Source organism: Benincasa hispida, chromosome 11, assembly GCF_027475165.1.
Source record: "Benincasa hispida cultivar pf3 chromosome 11, pf3_genome.v1.1, whole genome shotgun sequence".
NCBI lineage: Eukaryota > Viridiplantae > Streptophyta > Magnoliopsida > Cucurbitales > Cucurbitaceae > Benincasa > Benincasa hispida.
Window position 1 is genome coordinate 1,098,968 of NC_143488.1, and position 22,902 is coordinate 1,121,869.

The window sequence follows — 22,902 nt, forward strand, 5'->3', positions numbered from 1 at the left end:
AAGGTTTGAATCTTCTAATACTTGTGAAGAAAAAATGCATTCAAAGGTAATTGAGGTTACGTTTCTTGTTTTTATATCCACTAATTTTCACCATTTGGTGATTGTTTACATAGTTGTATTTTGAGTTTATATATATATATATATATATAAAAGGTAGGTAGGATAATTCATAATTAAATTACAAATTTAATCTATGAACATTTAATTTTATATGATTTTTAAAAGTGTCTAATAGATTCTACACAATAAAATCCATAAAGATAATTTAATCAGATTAAAATATTTGGTTTTTGTACTATTATTCAGTTTTAATTTTATTTTTTAAGGGGGAGGGGTTGAAATTGATGAACCATCCATCACGGTCATCATACTTGCAAAGCTGTGAAATGTCTCATTGTAGCACAAATTGTTTTTTCTTTCCTATAATGGGATACTTAGTTACACAATCAATGAACTTTTTATCACTTTTATACGTTGTTCTTTCTTTCTTATCATTTTCATTGTGTTGACCAAAGATATACATTGCTCAAACCATCAGTTTGCATGTCGGTTTGAAGTGATTTCCAATTTCTAAAACAAATAGTTTGAGTCCAAATCTACCGTGAACACTCTTTTTTGTTTTTAGTGTAACAAGTGAGAGCACGAGACTTTTAAATTGAAAAATAATACACGTAAATTATCGATATATTGTGCTCATTTTGAAACTAATGGTAAATACTCGTACAATAGGGCTTTACGCACTACTTCAATAGAGGAAAGAGAGGGGCTCTTTTTCAGGGTTGCATATCAATCCTTATCGTGCATCTATTTTTCACCTCTCCTTTGTATTTGACAGTCTTCTTTTCTTCCAAGCAGCGGAAAATGATTGCAATATTGTAAAAGATGTACTGGAGATCTATGAACAGACTTCTTAACAAATGATTAACTATTGTAAGTCTATGTTCATGACCCCCAAAAATACGACTGGAGAGGTGATTGATAGAATCAAAGTCGTTTTAAGTATCAGGTATTCTTCTTCATTGACCCAATATCTAGGCCTCCATTTAAAAGTCTTTAAAAGCACACGTCAAGTTTTCAAGACATTAAAGGACAGGGTGTGAAAGGTGTTTGAAGCCTAGAATGATTTTTTTTTCTTTGATGTAAGGAGGTCTTAATCAAGGTAGCTCAATCAATCCCCATCCATACGACAAATTTCTTCCAATTGCCACTGAGCATGTGTAACGAGATTAGTCGACTCTATACAAAATTTTGGTGGGGTCTATTGATGATGGAAGCAAAATCCATCAGAGGAGTTTGGTGTTGTTTGCGTCATGGAAAAGAAGACAACGAGCTTGGGTTTAAATATCTTAAAACTTTCACTCAGGTCATGCTAACTAAGCAAAGCTAGAGAATTCTGAAACGTTTTGATAGCCTTCTTTTTCAAGGTGTTCCGAGGTAAGTATTTCACAATTGGCAATTTTCTGAATCCGAAGTCAGTCTTCTTACGCTTGGTAAAGTATCTTATGGGGAAGGAAACTTTTTAAGCATGACTATTAATGGTAAATAGGAGATGGAAAGTTTATTCATATCTCTAGTGCCTCGTGCATCCTAAGAAAAGGAAAGTGTGTTCATGTGTTTGTGCTCAAAAGCCTTCAAGGGTGTTATGTGGCTTCCTTAGTTGAGCCTCACAATGGAATGAAGACCTGATTTAATCTTATTACCATATATGAATATTTGATTTTTAAATTATTCCTAATTTAGGCTAGACTTAGACTTTCCTTATTTATTCTATATTTTGTGTATATTTACCTATGTATTCTCATTGTAAATTAATCATATTCCTCAATAAAATACCAATATTTTGACATAGTATTAGAGCTCCACATTTAGGGTTTTAAGTCTGCCTCTGTCATTTCTTTTCTTCCACCGTGGACCAGCTTCGTCGTCGATCAGATCCACCATCGACTAACTGCGTCATGGTTCGTTCAGAATCGTCCATTACAAATATGGGTAGATCGGCTTCGTCTGTCGACCACACCCAGTTTCGATTTGTCTGATTTTGTCCATACTGCTGCAAATCTGTCCATTTCCGTGCCGATCCCGTTCATACTGTTGTAGATCTGTAGATCTATCTGTTTTTGGGAATCGAATTCTGAGTGAAAGTATGTGAACCATCTTGCATTCAATATTTACATTTTATGAGAAACAAAAACAACATGCTAAACAGAGCATATATTGGATAAACATCATAAAAGCATGTTTTAACGAATAAGAAACAAAGGAGAAGAACCGTTCTTGCCTTTGTAGACTCTCAGGCCTCCCAAAATTCCCTCTAGCTTTTCAAACGAACATCTCCCCAATCGATCTTGAACACAACACAATAATAATCTTGTTATTCTCTTAGGAATTCCAATAATTGGATAAGTGGTATCCAACAATTGGAAGAGGAAGAGGTAGAGAAATTTCTTTAAGAGAGTGAATAGAGGATTTTTATTTTTGGTGGCTAGGTTAAAATCTCACCAAATGGAATCTTGCCTTAAAAAGGTCATAAAGAAGAATATTTATGGAGAAGGGTTAACCACTTCTCCATGTCTTTTCTTTTTTACCCTTGTGCTAAATTAATCAAATAACCTTTATTTAATTAATTAGCACATCAATTAAATAACCATATACATTAAATCCAATTTAATATATATATATATAGTTACTTAATAAATATAAACATTGTTGGGTTTTATGTCCTAAAACTCACAGTTTGTAAAATGATAAACATTTTCTATTATCAATATACTTGTTATTGATCTCATAAATTGTATGAAGATCTAAATCTAATAAACTAAGACCCATGACTATTGTAGGAGTACTTAAACTTTATGTAGAAACATAAGAGTGGATCGGGTTTGAGTAAATAGTCAAAATGATCTATGGTACATGAATGAGGTTGGGTACCTTATTCTGGTAACACCATTGGATGCGCCCTACTCTGTAGTTGTTACAAAGAGTTGTAAAATGCTACATACGATGTGATCCTAATTCGTACATGTTATGACATGAGAAGTGGGAGCGTCCTATGCAATGAGTTTACATAAGATCGGGACAAAGAAATAAGTCACTCTTTATAACGTTGTTTACTGTTTAAGACTGACTATTTCACATAGATGACCTAGGTAACTCAATCTTAATCCTGATCTAACTATGAACTCCTGTTTATTTGGGATTGCCCTTAGATTTGCATAGTTGAGGGTTGGCTCAACAGTGCCGGCTCAATAAGACTCCCATTTCAGGGGTAAGATCGGATAGATAGCTGGGGACATAGGGTGCAAGACGAAGTTCACGCCTACCCAATTTAGGGATAGGAGAAAGGTTGTTCTCTCAAGTACTGAATCCAAGTCTTGAACAAGGGGTCTCACCCTCTTACTGGGCTGAAAGAGTTTGGTTTAGTGATTGGATCACAAACCAGTTGTTCATTAGAGGATCAGTAGAGACTTGAGGAATAAAACATAATCTCGGGGGTAAAACAGATATTTGACCCAGCCATTATTATGAACAACCTGTGAAAGGTCGACTTATTAATTATGGTTAAATCATATGGACATAATATATCCATAGGGGAGTGCAACTATGGGCTTTAGTGGAGTGACCCATTAGTTAACGAATGAGGATTAATTTGGTCTAATGAGTTTAGCGAATTAATCTCGGATTGTTGGAGCCCATGATCTGTAGGTCCGCGAGGTCCCCCTACTAGCTCGTAACGGACTAGCTCTAGAATAGTGTGATAAGTTAATTTGAAACGTTCAAATTAGAATTAAGGGAATTAGTGATTATATGAGATATAATTATGTTAAATTTTAGAATTAAACAAAGTAGGAGAATTTATATATTTAAATATGATTTAAATATATAAAGATGGATATGTGTTAAAATTAATTTAATATTTGATATTGAATTAATAAGTTTTATTTAATAATTAATTTATGAAATTAATTAAAATTTTAATTTTTTAAAATCAAATAAAATTTTTAAATCAAAATTTTGTTTTTAGATAAAATTGAAAAAGGAAAAGAAAACTAAAATACTTAAATGGAAAAATGTTTTTTCCATTATCCATCACTTAACTAGCTCCCACATATAGCAATATATTTGCCTTGTCTTCTCCAAGCATGAGCTGCAACTCATACAACTCTTCTCTTTGCATGTTGATCTGCAATATAATGAAGAGAGTAGAATGAAAATCGGGCATGCAATCTACAGAATTTGGAGAGAAAATTCGGTTTGAAGAAAGGTTCTTCAACAAGGTTGCTACGGTGAACTTTTCTCCTTCATCCTCTGATTCAAGCTTGTCTTGAGTCCCACAACTCAATCTATAGCACCAGGAGAATAGTGGGGAAGATCCTGAGGTGGTCTACAACAAGATATGGAGAAGATTGTAGCTAGAGGTGGAGCTTTGAAGAAGTTCTACAAGAGGTATATCTTGAAACTCATTTTTCCCTGCAGAAGCATGCTTTATATTATGCCAAAATTAGTGAATTTGAATGCTTAAATGATCCTTGTGCTTTCGCTGCAATTGATACGATCCTCCAATATCACATGTTTATATGCATCAATCTCTCTATGAAATTTTTTAATCAATTAATTAACCATTAATTAATCAATTGAGTGACTATATTAAATCATATTTAACATAGAGTTTATTAACATATAAATATCACATATTTATACGTATACAACTCATTAGGAATCCAATTATCATAAATATGATGAATCTCATTCAAATATATATCTATCACATAATGTGAATTATAGATAACATCTATAATTAATTATATATCAATCACATTAGTATACAATTTTCTCAATTGATCTGAACAATTCAAACCATTCCTTATTAATATTCTTCAGTGAGCTAACAAAGGGACCTTATGAACCTATGGATCAGAAGCTACAACAATATCAGATTAATTGGCTAAACTCGTTAACTAAATTAATAAATATTTATTAACTGTGGGTATACTCCATTAAAGACCTACAGTTGCACTATTCTCACTGTAGATATATTTTTGTGTCCACGGATATAAACGAATAACAGCAAGTAGGGGTATTCAAAAAACTAGATGACCCAAAAAAATCGATCAACCAAACCCAAGTCGTGCGGTTTGGGTTGGGTTTGGTTCAAATAAATGAAAATTTTATGAGTTGGGTTGGTTCATGGGTTCACCTAATATAACCCGAACCAACTTGAATTTATTATTAAATTTAAAATATAGTTTTTATTACTTATAACACAATTATTTATACATATATTGATTTTAATTTTATTTTATTCCAATATTTTTTGAATAATTTATTATTTAACAACTCTTAAAAGTAGTTTATTTGCATTTTAGAAAGAAAATTTTCATTATATAAATTGAAATCAAGTTGTTAATCTTAATTCAATATATGAAAATAATCAAATTACATTTTTACATATTTAAGTTTTGCTTCTTTTTATAACAAAATTTTAAATAAATGACCCAATTAACCTGAACAAACCCAACCCAAACATTTCATGGTTGGGTTGGATTCATTTTTTAATAAGGGTTATTTGGGTTGAAAAAATTTACAACCCGAATTATTTGGTTGGATCTAAAAAGTCTTTCAACCCAACCCAACCCATGAACATCCCTAACAACAAGTTAGTCATTCACGAGTGTTCGTAATACCATATGGGTCAAATTACTATTTTATCCTTGGGTTACCTCTGTATTCTTAAGTATTAGTGCTCCTTTAATGAACAACTTGTTTATGGTCCAACCATTAAACAAAAACCCTTCTCAAGCCAACGAAAGGGTAGGGCCCTTTATTCAATTCCCGGAGACACCACTTAATAGAACACTCATCTACTTACCCTAAAGTCGGAAAAAAGTGAATTCTATCTTGTAATATTATGTTCCCAGCTCCCCACTCGGTCTTGTCCCCAAAATGGTAGACTTATTGAGTTGGTGAACTGGCCACTCTCACCCATACAAATCAAAGAACAATCCCTCGTGAACAGGGGATTCATAATATACTCAAGGTTAAGACTGAATTACCTAGGTCATCCTAGTGAAATAGAAACCTAACTAGTCGACAGTTTTACATCTAGTGATTACTATTTTGCTGTTCGGTCTATGCAAACTCATTGTATAGGTACCCAGCCTTATCTCTGTTGGAATTGGTATCCTAAATCTCTTTTGTATTCCCGTAGTTTGTAAACTCTGTATAAACAAATTGTTATTATTAAAATAATTGTTATTTAATGAGCATATACTCAATCCAATAGACAAACATCCTAGGTTATTTTATGTAATTTAAATATGTATGTAGAGACATACACGTGGATCATGTTTAAATGATAACCTAAATGGTATGTAGTAAATGGATAAGGTTGAGTACCTTATCCTACGAAAACGACCCGCTTTATAAATATTACAATTGTTGTAAGGTTCTACAAATAATCTGATCCTGATCATTCATGTAAAGACATGTGAACGGGGCGTTCTATACAAAAGGGTTTTGTATAAAACCGAACCACGAAATGAATAGTCTCATTATATAATACCGTTAATAGTAGAGACTTATATTTCACAAAGATGACCATATGTGACATGCCCTAAATCTTGAGTGAGTTGTGAACTCCTGCCTATGAAGGTTTTCCTTTTGAATTGCATGGGTAAGAGTGGCCAGATTGCCGACTCAATATGCCTATTATGTTGGAGATTCGTCTGATTAAGGAGATGGGAACACAGCTACACAAGACGAATTTCACTCATTCCCTAATGTGGGATAAGTAGATAAATTGCTCCTTTAAGGGTTGATTCCGGGACTTGAACAATGTGGGGCCACACCCTCTCTTAGCCTGAGAGGGGTTTGGTCATAGTTGGACTATGACTGATTGTTCATTAAAGGGATCAGTGGTACTAAGGAGTTAGATGTAACTATAGGGGCAAAATGGTAATTTTGGTCAAACTGTACTTATTAGCAATTTGTGAAGGGTCATCGCACCGTTAACTGGTTATATCCAATGGGCACATAAATATATATGTAGTGCGAAGAGTGCAACTTTTGGTTTTTAGTGGAACAACCAACAGTTAATGGATGTTGGATAATTTAATTAAAGGAGTTTAATTAATTATCTAAGTACCATTGAAACTTCAATCTACAAGTCCATAAAGTCCGCACTGTAGCTCAACAGGGAATACTGAGAATTAATTTTGGATTAATTTGAATTGTTCAAATTAATTGAGGGAATTGATTATATATGATATAATTAATTTAAATTAATTGTATGTGATATAATTAATTTAAATTAATTGAATGTGATACAATTAACATAATGTATTTGATACACTATAATATAAAGTTTATTTTGTGAGGATTTAAATATTTGAATATGATTCAAATACTAATCATATGGATGAGATTCATGTAATTAATTTTAATATGAATTTGATTTATATTAAATGTCATAAATGATTGAGAGAATTCAAACTATAGGTTATATTGTATTTGATACAATATAAAAACTATAAGTTATATGTTATATTAGATATAACATATAGTGTGTGTGTGTGTATATATATATATATAATAAAATATTTATTATATAATTATATACTTTTAATCAAATTAAAATAGTTTTAATTTAATTTGAATTTAATAAAAAGAGTGAGTTATAACTCCTTCCCCTAGTTTCTCTCTAATCATGTATGTAGGAATGAGAGGTTACATAAGATTTTCTCCTTCCTCTTGCTTCTCACGCAGAGAAAGGTTGTTGGTTACTCTCTGGTCTTAATCTCTCAGTAATCTCTCCCACAAACACAGAAAAATTCCTCTCGTCTCAAATCCTCTCCCTCTCCCAAGATCAATAGAGCTCACACCTTCTGTAATTCTCAACCCCTAAGGAGAATACATAAGACTTTCTTATGGTGGTGTCCAACCAAATAGTGATTTGGTGATTTTTATGGGTCTTTTGGGTGTTTGCATTATGAGATTTGTTCGTGATCGGAAGGAAGAGGATCGTGAGGATTCGGTTTTTCAAGGGTAAGTGTTGATCTAACCCTTATTCTTCTTGTTAGATGCATGTTGTAAAATCTGTGACTATGCCTAACATTCTTCTGGGTTCTAATTCACTGTAAAAATTTAAAATTAGGACACGATCCACGCTTCCGCATCAGATCTCACAGTCCTTCAATCCCTATATTATAGACCCTTTAGGCTATATCTTGAATATTGATCCTTGTATGTCTCCACATACTGTTCAATACTCATAAGACAAACTAAGATGTTAGTTTATAGGATTTAGAGTTATTAAGACAAAATAGAATACAACGATATCAATAGCATTTATTGCAATAACATTGATAACTCTCTATTGATGAAATAACATCGATAAATCTTTATTAATGACAGTCAATTAATTACATTTACTATTTACGAGTTTTAGAGCATAAAACCTATAATCAGTTTCGTGTTGATTCCATTCGTTTGTTCCCTTCCAATTTAACTCTGTTAAGTTCTTTCGTTCTGCCCATCCACCGTCATTTGCCCAAGGTAAACAGATCTGTGAGGCTCCTTGCTCACGCCATGCCATTGCTGTTTGTGACACTTGAAAGAAATCAGACGTGAGGATTTCCATGAGCAACGGAATTATCGTTTAGCCAAATCCCATTTGAAATTGAACACAAACAATTACAGTCAAGAAATGGAAACTTACAGGTCATGCACAATCGAAATTACAACATGCTTTATAAAATCAAAGGAAAACGAATACATACCTTTGAAGACTCATGCTTCAAACTCCCTCGATCACGAACGCACATTTAGTCTCCAAGACAGCAACACACGAACGCTCGAACACAACGACCGCAACACAACATGATCAACAACAACCACAAACTCAACGATCTCCAAGATCACGAACCCAACGAACGGCCTCTAAAACCTCGAACGCAGTCGAGTTGAGTGAAGACACCACCACAATGGCTACCTTGGTATTCTTGGTGTGAGAATCCATAAGTGTGGGCTCTGTGTGGACTTGGTTAGAGGAAGAGACCGGAGGAATAACAATCGTGTAGATGATTGAGAAAGTGGGAGATGACAAGAGTCTATCGTATAGACGAATGCTCAATCTGGTAGAAGAAGGTAAGTTATCATATAACAAATGCCTTGCAATCGTTTAGCTATGATCAGTTGAGTGAACTATCGTATAGTGTCACTCCACGATCGTTCGGTCTCTCTTTCAGCTATCGTTTAGTGAATTCAATTCACTTGATAGCAAACTGTGAGTACTTTTTCCGAATCAAGTAACTTTTCTAAAATTAGGAAAACATTTTTCCTTTTATCTCACGGTTACCATGAAAACCACCAATAACCTCTCAATTAGTTATTAGAGAAAAAAAGATAATTATCCATAATTAATATTATTATAAATATATATGATAAGCAACTTACCATACTATATTTATAATCTATAATTTTAATATTTCATCTCATGAAACATATAAACCATAGTTCTTTTTCTATTTTATGGTACCTAATGTAAATCTCATTTACATTAATTCTCCACTTGTTGTATCTCATACATCACACCAATCATATAATATATAATTGAATTTCCTCTTGTCAATTTGAACATTTCAAATGAACCCCAATAACTGATTCTCAACTTGAATCCATTGAGCTACCAAGGGGACCTTATGGACCTGTAGCTTGAAGCTCCAATGGTACGTGAATAACTGACTGAACTCTTTAATCATGGGATCCACCATCTGTTAACTTCCAGACACTTCACTAAAGACCAACAGTTTCGCTCTCCTTACTATATATATTTTGTGTCCATATCAACAATCAATAGTGCGATAACTCTTCACAGATCGCTGTAAGTACAACTGGGCCAATAATCGTTATGCCTATGTAGTTACATATAATTCCTTAAGTACCACTGATCTCTCTAATGAACATAAGTCATAGTCCTACTATGACTGAGTCCTCTCTTCCAAAGAGAAGTTGTGGTCACTATGTTCAAGACCCGGAATCAGCCTTTAAGGGAGCAATCTATCTACTTACCCCTGCTTCGGGGAAGGAGTGAAGTCCTTCTTATGTAACTGAGTTCCCAGCTCCTAAAACAGGCAAATCCCCCAAAAGGTAGGCATGTTAAGTTGGCAATTTGGCCACTCTCACCTATACTAATTAAAGAACCGCCCTCAAAGGCAGGAGTTCACAAAACACTCAGGATTGAAGTCATGTCACCTATGGTTGTTTAGGTGAGATGTAAGTCTCAAGTATCAACGGCGTTATATAAAGAGACTAGTCATCTTGTGGTTTGGTCTTATACAAACTCTTTGTATAGAAAACCCCCACTTGCATGTCTCCACACGAATGGTCAGGATCTACCATTTGTAGTAGTTCATAACACTTGCAAATCTCTACAAAGCAAGCCGTACTCGTAGTGTCACAAGGATCAGGTATCCATCCTTAATCCTTATACTACAGACCTTTTTAGGTTATCACTTAAGGCATGATCCACTTGTATATCTCATATACATGTTTAAGTTTACATACAATAACCATGGAGCTTTGTTTACTGGATACGAGTAAATGCCAAATAAAATTTTTATTTTATTCATAACAATGTGTACAGCTTACAAACTACGAGACTTTGGGAGAATTAGAACACCAATCCCAACAACACTCTATTTCACAAATCATTGGTTTCAGTTTCAAGACCGGTCCATTTAAGCCTCGATTCGGTTCATTGTTTTAACTCAAATTCAGTTCAATTTAATTAGTTTAGTTCAATTGGTTTTGGTTCGGTTCAGTTTTAGTTCCTTGGCCCAACTTGGTTAATTTGGTATGGTTGGTTTGATTGATTTGGTTCACCCATTTATAATGGCCAAATACTGAGTTTCTTATCTACACAAATTGTAAATTACATGGTCATAAATTTTTTGATTGTCCTACAATTGTATGCAAGTATTAAAAACGTGGTTATATTTTGGAAAATTGTCTTACTCGACCACTTCGCTATTTAGGTAGATCCATGAAATCAAGGAGCTTTTCTAAAGCTAATTTATGTTTCTGCTACCACCTCCTCGGATGATCCTTCTCCTACCAAATTTTCCCTTACTACCTTTCGGGAGTTACTTAAACAGGTAATCTCCTCCAATTTTACTACTCTTGCAATTACATCAGGTAATTCTTGCCTTCTTGATTTTGCTCGTTGCAATCACACGACCTCTAATATTTCACTTTTATCTTTCTTACCTCCTACTTCATCACTTACCCCCATTTAGGTCACTAATGGAAATTGCATGTCTATTTTTCATATTGGTACTATAGCCACTCCCGCCGTAACTCTTTCAAATACTTATCATGTCCATAATCTTAACTTTAATCTTGCCTTTGTTAGCCACTCTGTGACCTTGGTTTAATCGTTACCTTTTCCTCTAATGGTCTTCAGGTTTAGGATCCGCACACGGGAAAGATAGTCGGTACAGGTCGCAAGGTGGGACGATTGTGCAAGTCACGTCTATTCGATTTCCTGATTCCCCATCTATCTCTGCATCTATCACTGACTATGTTATATATCAATGGCATCATCATCTTGGTCATGCTTCTTCTGACAAACTTGACAAGTTAGTATCTTTTGAAATTTAAATAATATTTCAAATTTTGATTCGTCTGACTGTCTAAATTGTAAACTTGCCAAACAACTTGCATTGTCTTTCCCTAATTCATCATCTTCTTGTGATACACCTTTTGGCTTGATTTATTTTGATATTTGAGGTCCTGCTTCTATCTCAACCGTCAATGGTTATTATTATTTTATCTTATTTATTGATGACTATTCTCACTTTATTTGGATATATTTTCTTAAAAATCATTCTACCTTATCTCAAGTCTACATTGCCTTTGCCAATATGGTTCAAACACAATCTTTTCATATCATTAAAATTCTTCACACAGATAATGCTATGGAGTATAAACATTCGAATCTTATCTCTTTTCTCACCCAGCAGGGCACTCTTATTCAATATTTCTGCCTTCACACATCCCAACAAAAATGATTGAGCAGAATGCAAACATCGTCATATCTTAGATTTTATTCATGCCCAACTTCTTTCTACATTCTGTCCAGAGAAGTTTTGAGGAGAGGTTGCTCACACATATGTCTATGTCATCAACTATCTCACATCTTTTGTTCTTCAGAATATTTCTCCATTCGAACACCTATATGGCATTTCTCCTTTTTACTCTCATCTGAAAGTCTTTGGTTGTGCTTATTTTGTCTTACTCCAGCCTCATGAACACACCAAACTTGAATTGTAGGCTTGCCTCTGCTGCTTTCTCGGTGAACCAAGGATAAATGTTATCATTGTTTGGATCCTATCTCCAAAAGATTACGCATCTCTCGTCATGTTACCTTTTAACGCTTCTCTCATTAGTTCCCAACCATTTTCTATTTATCCTTCTAGTGTTTTATTCCCTATGTCTGTTCCCCCATCAGTCTATGAGTCTGATCATCCAAACATTGAATTTGTTCTTCAAGACTCAATATCGGTCCTCGATAGTCAACCTTTATCTTTTGAACCTTTACAAATCCCTGAGCTTGATCAATCAGCCTTTGTCTCTACTCTCTCAGACTCGACATCTGTCTCCAAATTGTTCGTTGTTCCACTCAAGTAAGAGAACCTCCCCATTATCTCCAAGATTACCGATGTTTATATCTCTAGTTTAACCTACATCTTATCATAGAGCCAGTACTAACCTTTTTTGGCAGCAAGCAATGAATGAATAACTTCAGGCTTTGGAAAAGACTCATACTTGAGACTATGTGGATTTGCCTCATGGAAAAAGAACCATTGGTTGTAACTGCATTTATAAAATTAAAACTCACTCTAATGGGTTTCTTGAACAGTATAAAGCTCACTTGTTGCATAAGGTTATTCTCAGGAATATGACATATGAAGAGACATTTGCTCATGTGGCTCGAATGACATTCATTTGTAGTCTTTTAGTTGTTGCAGCTGCTAAACGATAGCCTGTTATGCAGATGGATGTTAGGAGGTGCATATGAAACCTCTCCTTGGCACCTCGTCTCCACCCTGGAAAGTCTGCCTTCTTCGTCGAGCCTTATATAGTCTGAAGCGAGTTCCACGTGCCTGGTTCACCATATTCAGTTCAACTATCATTCAACTTGGGTTTATCTCTAGTTCCCATGATACAACTCTTTTCCGACATCAGACCCCTCAGGCATTGTTCTTCTACTCCTTTATGTTGATGATATGATAATTACAGGTGACAATCTACCTGGGATAACACTTTGAGATTAAAGATTTAGGACAACTCGGGTGAAGGGATTGAATCCCAAGTGGAAGTACGTGAGCGCCATACGATTCAATTCCGATTTGAATTAAAACAAAAAATGTAGAGAAGATATGAAACAAATTTCACAGGATAAACATTCTAAATTATTTAAAACATGCTAAAGAGAAGAAAAATGAAGAGATTATACTTACCCTTGTAGTATACACAATCTTCATAAATCCTCTCCCGATCTCACGAATAGTAATGATCCCTCCCCGGTATCTCCAAGAAAATGCAGCAACGGAGATGGGTACCACCACGAGGCCTTCCTCGTTATTCTCTAGCTTGAGAACCATAGCGAAGTTGTGGGCTCGCTCTTGGATCAATTTTGGGATAAAAGAGAATAAGATATTTGTGAGAGGCATTCACCAGAGAAATTCACGTACCACTTTTGTAAATGGAGACGTAGAAGGAAGAAGGAGATCTCACTCTCTATCAAAGACGTGGAATAGTTTTCACGTGTTGGACTTGAGAGATTAATGGGGGAAGTTATAAAAATAAGTTCCCCCTACTTATTTAAAAAAATAAATATTAAGTAAATAATATTTTGAATTTAAATAAAATATATAATAACTAACATTATTATATATTAATAAAACTATATGTTATATCACATATTAGATATGACCTATAGTTTATATTATATAACATATAATATAACCTATAGTTTATTAATCTCTTATATAACCTATAGAATTGATATGAGTCATATTCATATTAATTTTAACCTATAGTTTTTATATGAATCATATTTAAATATTTCTTTCTCCCATCAAAATTTTATATTATAACATATTGTAAACATTATATTAATTATATCTTATATGAATCATATTATATAACTAATATTTAAATCATATTTAAATATTTACTTCTCTCATTAAAACTTTATAATTAATTTCCTTCAATTAATTTGAACAATTCAAATTAATCTAAATTAATTCGATTCTCATTAATCCTAATTGCGCTAACGAAGGGACCTTGTGAACCTATTAGATTGAAGCTCTACTTGATTAATTAATTAAACTTTGTAATCAAATTAATTAACTTTCATTATCTGTCGGTCACTCCACTAAAAACCATCAGCTGCACTCTTCGTACTAAATATATATTTATGTGTCCTTTGGATATAACCAATCAACAGGGCATTGACCCTTCATAAATTGCTCGTATGTACAGTTGGACCATAATTACCATTTTGCCCCTATAATTACCTCTAACTCTTTAAGTACCATCGATCCATCTAATGAACAATTTGTTATAGTCCAATTATAACTTAACCCCTATCTGATCAGGAGAGGGTGTGGTGCTACATTGTTTAAGCCCTGAAATCAACCCTTAAGGAAGCAATTTCTCTACCTATCAATAGGGAATTAACGAATTCCTTCTTGTGTAGCTGCGTTCCCAGCTCCCAAATCATACGAATCCCCAAAATGGTACGTATATTGAGAGGACGAATATGACCACTCTCATCCATGCAAATCAAAGGACAACCCCTCATAGGCAGAAGTTCATAACTCACTTAGGATTTAGGCTAAGTCATCTATAAACATCTTGGTGAAATGTAAGTCTCTTTTAGCAATGGTGTTATAAGGAGAGACTATTCATTTCATAATATGATGTTACAAAAACTCTTTATATAGGATATCTCCGCTCACATGTCTTCACATGAATGATCAGGAACATATTATATTATTATTTGTAGCACTTTACAATACTTGTAACAATTACAAAGTGGATTGTATCTGTAGTGTCACTAGGATAAGGTACCCAACCTTATTCATCTACTACAAACTGTTTAGGTTATTACTTAAACATGATCCACCTATATGTCTCTACACATGCTTAAGTTACATAAAACAACCTATAATCTTAGTTTATTGGATTGAGTATATGCACATAAAATAACAATTATTTTATTAATAACATGTTGTTTACAAAGATTTACAAACTACGAGAATAAAGAGAGATTTAGGACACCAATCCCAACAACAACTACTTCTTTAGCCTTATCATCCTACTATAATAGATACTACTTATCTCAAGCAAAATATGTTTCTAATCTTTTGGTTCGATCTGGGATTACTGATGTCGTTACGTCTTCAATACCACTGGATTCCAATGTTCGCTTAACTCTGTTCAATAGTGTTCCTCTTGAAGATGCCAATCTATATCAGTAACTGGTTGACAGTTTCATTTACTTCACCGTGACCCATTCAAATATTGCTTATGTCATACATATTGTTAGTCAATTCATAATTGCTCTCCGGTCTATATATTTTACAACTATTCTTTACATTTTATGATATGTAAATGGCACTCTTGGTCATGAACTTCAGTATTATTCTCAGTCATCCTTAGTGTTACCTAGTTACTTAGATGCTGATTGGGCTGGCGATTCCACTGATTGACGTTCTACCACAGGTTATTGCTTCTACTTGGGGGATTTCTTATTTCTTGGCGAAATAAGAAGCAAACTATTGTTTCACGTTCTAGTATTAAATCTAAATATCGTGCTCTTCTTGATGCTACATCTGAGATACTATAGCTTCGTTGGCTTATTGCAGATATGGGTGTTCCTCAACAGTTAACTATTATACTTCATTATGAAAATCGTAGTGCTATCCAAATTGCTCATAGTGATGTATTTCGTGTGTTGGGTTGTATGTTCTAAAACTCATGGTTTGTAAACATTAAACATATTCTATTTGCAATAAAGATGTTATTTATTCAATAAAATTACTATTGAATATGTGAATTGCACTTATTAAACTAAATCCAATAAACTAAAAACCCCTTGGCTATATAATGAATACTTGGACTTTATGTGGAGACATAAAAGTGGATCAAGTTCAAGTAGTAGCCAAAACAGTCTATAATATAGGGATAAAGTTGGGTACCTTATCTTGGGGACATTATGGATGTGGCTCATTTTGTAATTTTTACAATAGTTGTAAAGTGTTACAAACAATGTGATTCTAAATCATTCATGAGGAGACATGCGAGTGAGAGCATCCCATGTAATGAGTTTGCATAAGATCAAACCATGAAATAGTCACTTTTACTTTATAACGTCGTCTATTGATGAGACCGACTATTTCAATTCGATGACTTAGGTAACTTGGTCTTAATCCTAAACTAACTATGAACTTCAGTTTATTCAGAATTATCCTTTAATCTGCATGAGTGAGAGTGGTTTAACATTGCTGACTCAATAAGCCTTCCATTTTAGGGGAAAGATCAGATAGATAGTTGGGGACATAGTCTTGCAAGATGTAATTTGCTCCTACCCGATTCTAAAGATAGTAGATAGGTTGTTCTCTTAAATGCTGACTCTGGATCTTGAAGAAGGGGACCCACTCTCTCAGTGACTGGAGAAGGACTCGATTCATTGGTTGAACCACAAACCAATTGTTCATTAGAGAACCAATAGGATTTAAGGAGCAAGACATAGTTACAAGGGTAAAATAGTAATTTTGATCAAACTGTAATTACGAACAATCTGTGAAGGATTGATTTACTAATCATGGTTAAATCAAGTGGACAGAAATATATCTACAGTGAAGATAGTGTAGTTATCGAGCTTCAGTGAAGTGTTTCGGTAGTTAACGAATATTGGTTAATTGGGTTAACGATATTAGCCGGTTAATCTCGGATCGTTAGAGATCTATAGGTCCATTAGATCCCCCTACTAGCTCATTCAGACTAAAATCTTAGGATAGTGTGATGAGACAATTTGAAATGTTCAAATTCCATTTAGGAAATTTTCATTAATTATGATTAATATAATTAACGTCTAATTATGAATTAAACAAATTGGACAGTTGGAAGATATTTAAATATGATTAAATATTACATACATGAATAGGGATTTATGTTCGGGATAAGACTTTTATTAATTTAATATTTGATATTAAATTAATTTAAATTAATTAAATTGCTTAATTAATGGTTTAGAAATGATTATTTGAATTAATCTTTTTTAAAAATCCAAATTTCAACTTATGAAATTCAAAATTAAAATTACATTTTCATTTTGATTTTGAAATTTGAGAAATTTCAAAATTTAAATGGAATAAATTGGATTAGAAGGAAAAATTGGATTTTTCCACAAATTTGCACACTTCAATCCCCAATTAACCAAATGTAGTTTATGTCATTTTGTGATTAAATTCATTTGCATGTAATTCATTTATAAATAGATGTTTTTAATTTGATTAAAACTTCATGCAAAATTGATTTTTTGAGAAAAAATTGTTCTTTCGTTTTTCATTCAAAAACTATCCAATCCTCAAATTTCCCTCAAATGTCATCTCAATTGGAATCCCATAAACCGTTCTAAGGTTGGAGAATAGTAGGGAAAGCTCTAGCGGTGGTCCACGAATAGTTCGTGATAAAAAATCGTCAAGGAATTGAAGTTTTTTAGAGTTCTACAAAGGTTGTGCTCTAAACCCTAATTCTATTGTTTTGAACATGTATGCTTGAATTCTAAAATTAATGAAATTAGAGTGCTTAAGATCCAAATTGTTTCTACATGTCAAATGTTAACACCTACATCATGGACATACGAAACATATTGAAAATGATTGACACTTCGTTCATCATCATCTCCAGAGCAACACTCTCATATCACGATCCATCACTACTACTGAACAACCTGTTGATATCTTCACAAAGGCATTGTCACCTAGTCGTTTTACTCAATTGCTTCACAAACTCAAGTTGGTCTCTACTCTACCACCTTGAATTTGAGGGAGGGTACCATATATGTATATCTAATTTGTAAATTATCCCTAATATAAGTTAGACTTAGACTTCCTTTTTTATTAAATCTATTTATTATTTTGGTTAGGGGTGTACATAGGTTGGGTTGGGTTGAGGGTATTTTTTGGACCAACCCGAAAATTCGAGTTGGTTTTATTGGCAACCCAAATGATCCAAATAAAGTTTCCAACCTAACCCAACCCAACCCTTAAAATTCGGGTTGGGTTGGGTTGAGTTGTCAGGTTATAACTTATTATTTTTATTTTTAATGAAAAATATGTAAATTTATATACAACACATGACTAATAACTAAAATCTCATAAAATTAAGGTGTTAAATATCAAATATATTTATTATAAACTTTAAACAAAGACAAATATCATAACCATTTTAAAGAAAAATATTAAAAATTCAAAAATTAATCAATACAGAGAAATCAAACTTTAAACAAATAGAAATATATATATATATATATATATATATATATATATATATATATATATATAAATTCGGGTTGGGTTGGGTCAACCCATATTTTTTTTAGCCAACCCACAACCCAACCCAACCCAATAAAAATAGAAAAATTCAACCCAACCCAACCCTTACATTTTGGATTGGATAGTCCGGGTTGTTCGGGTTGTCGGATTATTTGAACATCCCTAATTTTGGTATTGAAAAGGTTAGTTTACTTGATGCTAGATCTTCTAATGGAAGTTATTTTAAACAGCTTTGGAATGCCTTTTGAAAGACTAAGGCCCCTCATAACACTAAACTTTGTTGTTGGAAGATTATCCACGACCTTATCCCTTCTATGTGTAATTTGTCTAAGAAAGGTGTCTATTACCATCTCTTGCATGGTTTGTGCATGTCGAATTTTGAAACATCATCTCATCTTATGGAAATGTCATGTCACGAAAGGCATCTATCCTCAGTTCCTCAATAATACATTACTAATGTGCATATTCTTTATGATGATAGGACTCAATGGAGCAATATGGATCAATGATTTTGTATCAATGATTAGGGTTCTTTTTAGGAGTCGGCTAAGACCATGATTATTGTGTGGCAGATTTGGGAGGCAAGAAATAAGATAGTGTAAATGAATTCTGACTAACGTGAACACCATATGTGTGTCAATTGAAAAAGTAACTTTTTAAGGAGATGTTTGCTAGCATGAAGACTGGTGGGAAAGTGGTTTTGACGAAGCATTATGACACTTAGAGGTAGGACATTATTGGTTGGTTCCCTTCTCCGAGCAACCAATGGAAACTTAACATTGATACTATATGGATCCCTTCAAGTAAAGTTTGAGGATTGGGTTGGGTGCTTTTGTAGGGATGAAATCCCAGTGCTGAAGTGAATGATCGCTTTTGTGTCAGTGAATTCTTTTTCCAAAACAACTTAAAACAGAGAAATTAATACAAAACATGCATAAACATAATTCTAAGTGTGCCGTCTAAAATGTACAGAGAGGAAAGGGAATATGAGAAACTTACCCTTCATGAAAAACACTTCTTCACGTTTTCTTCTCCCGAAGATCACGAACTCTTCTCCTCCTCACGAACACAGCAACGTACAAAATTTCTCTTAAACACCACCACCAAAGCCTTCCTCGACTATTCTCAATAATAGAAATCAATGAGTTGTTGGCTTTTTTTGTTAATTTTTGTGAGGGAGAAGGATGTTTTCTTGAGAGAGTTACAAGGAAAGTATCAAAAGGCAAGAGCAAAAATAATGTACTTCTCTTCTGTAAAAAAATGCATCTATCAAGTTATGTTATAGAGAGAAGGGAGGAGTTATCAAAACAACTCCTCCATTTGCACGATGAAATAGGGAGTTATTTCTTAATTTAAGTAAATTAAAATAGATTTTAATATAACTAAATTAAAGACTTTATATTTAATCATATTTAATATAAATGTCATATATTTGAATTATATTCAAATAATAATCTCTCACATAACCTAAAGTTTTAATATGAATTATATTCATATTAAACTTTATCTTAAAGTTTTATATACATCTCATTCATATAGTTAATATTTGAATCATATTCATATATTTACCTCTCTCATCACACTTTATATGATAATGTATCCATAACATTATATTAATTGCATTTCATACAATTAATTTCCTTTAAGAAAATTCAAATTTAACCCAAAACTAATCAATTCTCGTTTAACCCTTATTAAACTAACAAGGAGACTTTACGGGCCTACAGATTAGAAACTCTAATGATACGATATTAATTAATTAAACTATTTAATTAAATTAATCAACATTAATTAACTGTCAGTCACTCCATTAAGACCGACAGTTGCGCTATTCGCGCCATAGATATATTTTTGTATCCATGGATATAACCAATCAACAGCAAGTTGACCATTTACAAATTGATCATAACTATAACTAGGTCAAAATTATCGTTTTACCCATGTAGTTACATCTAACTCCTTAAGTACCACTGATCTCTCCAATGAGCAATTAGTTATAGTCCGACTATAAACTAGACGCTTCTATGGCCAGTGAGAGGGTGATACGCTTCATTGTTCAAGAACCGAAATCAGCCCTTAAAGGAACAATTCACCTACTTATCCTATGACCGGAAAAGAGTTAATTCCATCTTGTGTAGCTGCATTCCCAATTACTTACTCGGACGAATCCTCAAAATGGTAGGCATATTGAACCGACGAATTTGACCACTCTCACCCATACAAATCAAAGAGCTGCTTTTATAGGTAGGAGTCCACAACTCACTAAGGATTGAGGTCAAGTTACCTATGATCATCTTAGTGAAATGTAAATCTCTTCAAGTAACGATGTTATAAAGAGAAACTAATCATTTCGTGATCCGATCTTTAAGTAACGGTGTTATACAAACTCTTTGTATATGATACCTCCACTCACATGTCTCCACATGAATGATTAGGATAAGATCATTTATAGTACTTTACAACGATTGTAACAATTACAAAGTGGGTCGTATCCATAGTATCTCTAGGACAAAGTACCCAACCTTATCCATATACTACTGACCATTCATGTTATTATTAAATACGATTAACTCGTTATTAAATACGATCAACTCGTTGTCACCACATACATGTTTAAGCTAAATAACCTAGGATTTTAGTTTATTGGATCCGGGTTACTGCAAACTAAATGCCAAACAAAATAGCACTTTATTTTATTCAATAAATCATTTACAAAGTACGAAACTCATGAGATTTCGGACATCGACCCCAATAGTTTTGAGATTATATGGGTTGTATTTGACTAACTGGCTTCAAAATTTATTCATAAATGTTACAAGATCAAGGTTCTTGAAGTGACGATCATCCGTGACGCCGCGGATAGCATTCTTTAAACTAATACTATAAATATAACGATCGAGATGGATTGTCTCCTCTTCAATTACGAGTCTAGGGACATATTTGAAGTTTTCATTGAGGAGATTAAATTCCTAGTGCTTGATTTGGGACGATTTCCTAGTCCCATGTGAAGTGCGAGCACAACTTCATGGCACATTCTCTTATGTGAAGGACACCGGATCAGCACACTTCCTCTTTTCTTCGTTCTCATTATCTGAATTGGTTTGTATCATTATCATCCTTTTATGTAATTATATATATTACGTAATACCAAAATAATTGAGTATTTGAGAGTGTTATTTGGAAGGGGTATGCGGTGTGCCTAAAGCCCACAACCCCAGTATTGGGCCTGCGACCCACGTTCGGTATGAGCCTAAATTTTGAGGTTAAGACCGAATGACGTCACTAAAAATTGGGCCGACCACGAATCAATTGTTGTTAATCTGGGCCCATTCGTGATTGGGTACTTATTTTGGACTTTTGACAAATATTCATATATATTTGAATATGACAAATATTCATAATTGCTTTAATGTATATATAAATATATTTTTTTCCCTAAACAACGGCCAGACTAAAATATTTACATAAATATATCCATCGCGAATGACCAACTTCAATTTTTTTTTTCTCTCCAAATAATCAATTTTTATTTCTAATTTGACAACATGTATAAGCTATTTACATTAGTAACCTTTTTAATAGTCAGGTTGAAATTTCACATTTTTAACACCATATTAAAAAAAACTATATTTGTCTTCAATTGAGTTACTTTATGATTAAACAAATTTTGTTGCTTCGCTATCCCAAATTAAAAAAAAAAAAAAAACACTTTTAATTTTATAGTCTAACTTTTCCAAAAGTTATTTTGTTGTTTAGATTTTAAAGTTTCGTTATAAATTATCGAATCAAATATGATTCAGTTAATATAAAATATGTATTTTAGACTAAAAAGTTGGAGGTTCGAATCATCTCTTTCTACATATTATTGATTTTTTTTTTAAAATTATAATCCTAAAATGTGCTTTTAAAAAAAAAATATATAAACGAGGAGAATAAATTACATAAATAATGATTTAGAAAAATTAAAATTGTAACATACTCTTATTATTCAAATGCTTTGGTAGTTGGGTATTTTTTATTTGATAGATAAGTTGGAGCAAGATTCCTACATCATTAATAGAAACTTGCAATTTGATACTAGAGCTTAAGATGTTACCACTTTTGTCTTTATTAGGGTTTAGGTTGTAATTTTAATGTGGTGTCAATTTAAATCCCTCATTATTCATGGGTCCACCAATTTTTCTTAATTTTTTACTTGCCCTTGAAGATTTCAAACTTTGATTACATCAATTTTACTAGACAATTATTATTGAGTGTTTTTCTTTGATTAGTGAGA

General features: G+C 33.1%; 2 long non-coding RNA genes across 4 annotated transcripts; one reads left to right on the plus strand and one right to left on the minus strand.

Annotated features, from left to right (window-relative positions):
• Window positions 1-1,253: 1,253 nt before the first annotated feature.
• LOC120091966 (uncharacterized) lies at window positions 1,254-16,104 on the plus strand. 3 transcript variants are annotated; one of them, XR_005485872.2, is made up of 5 exons: window positions 1,254-1,434; window positions 4,197-4,443; window positions 11,031-11,150; window positions 11,459-11,633; window positions 15,790-16,104. It is a non-coding gene; the product is annotated as an uncharacterized LOC120091966 (long non-coding RNA). The 3 variants fall into 3 exon arrangements; XR_016524193.1 differs by lacking the exon at window positions 11,031-11,150 and having other exon boundaries at window positions 1,321-1,434; XR_016524192.1 differs by lacking the exons at window positions 11,031-11,150; window positions 11,459-11,633 and having other exon boundaries at window positions 1,321-1,434.
• On the minus strand, window positions 1,794-2,594 carry LOC150032300 (uncharacterized). Its single transcript, XR_016524191.1, has 2 exons — window positions 2,279-2,594; window positions 1,794-2,111 (listed from the first exon to the last, which is right to left on the minus strand). It is a non-coding gene; the product is annotated as an uncharacterized LOC150032300 (long non-coding RNA).
• Window positions 16,105-22,902: the final 6,798 nt, after the last annotated feature.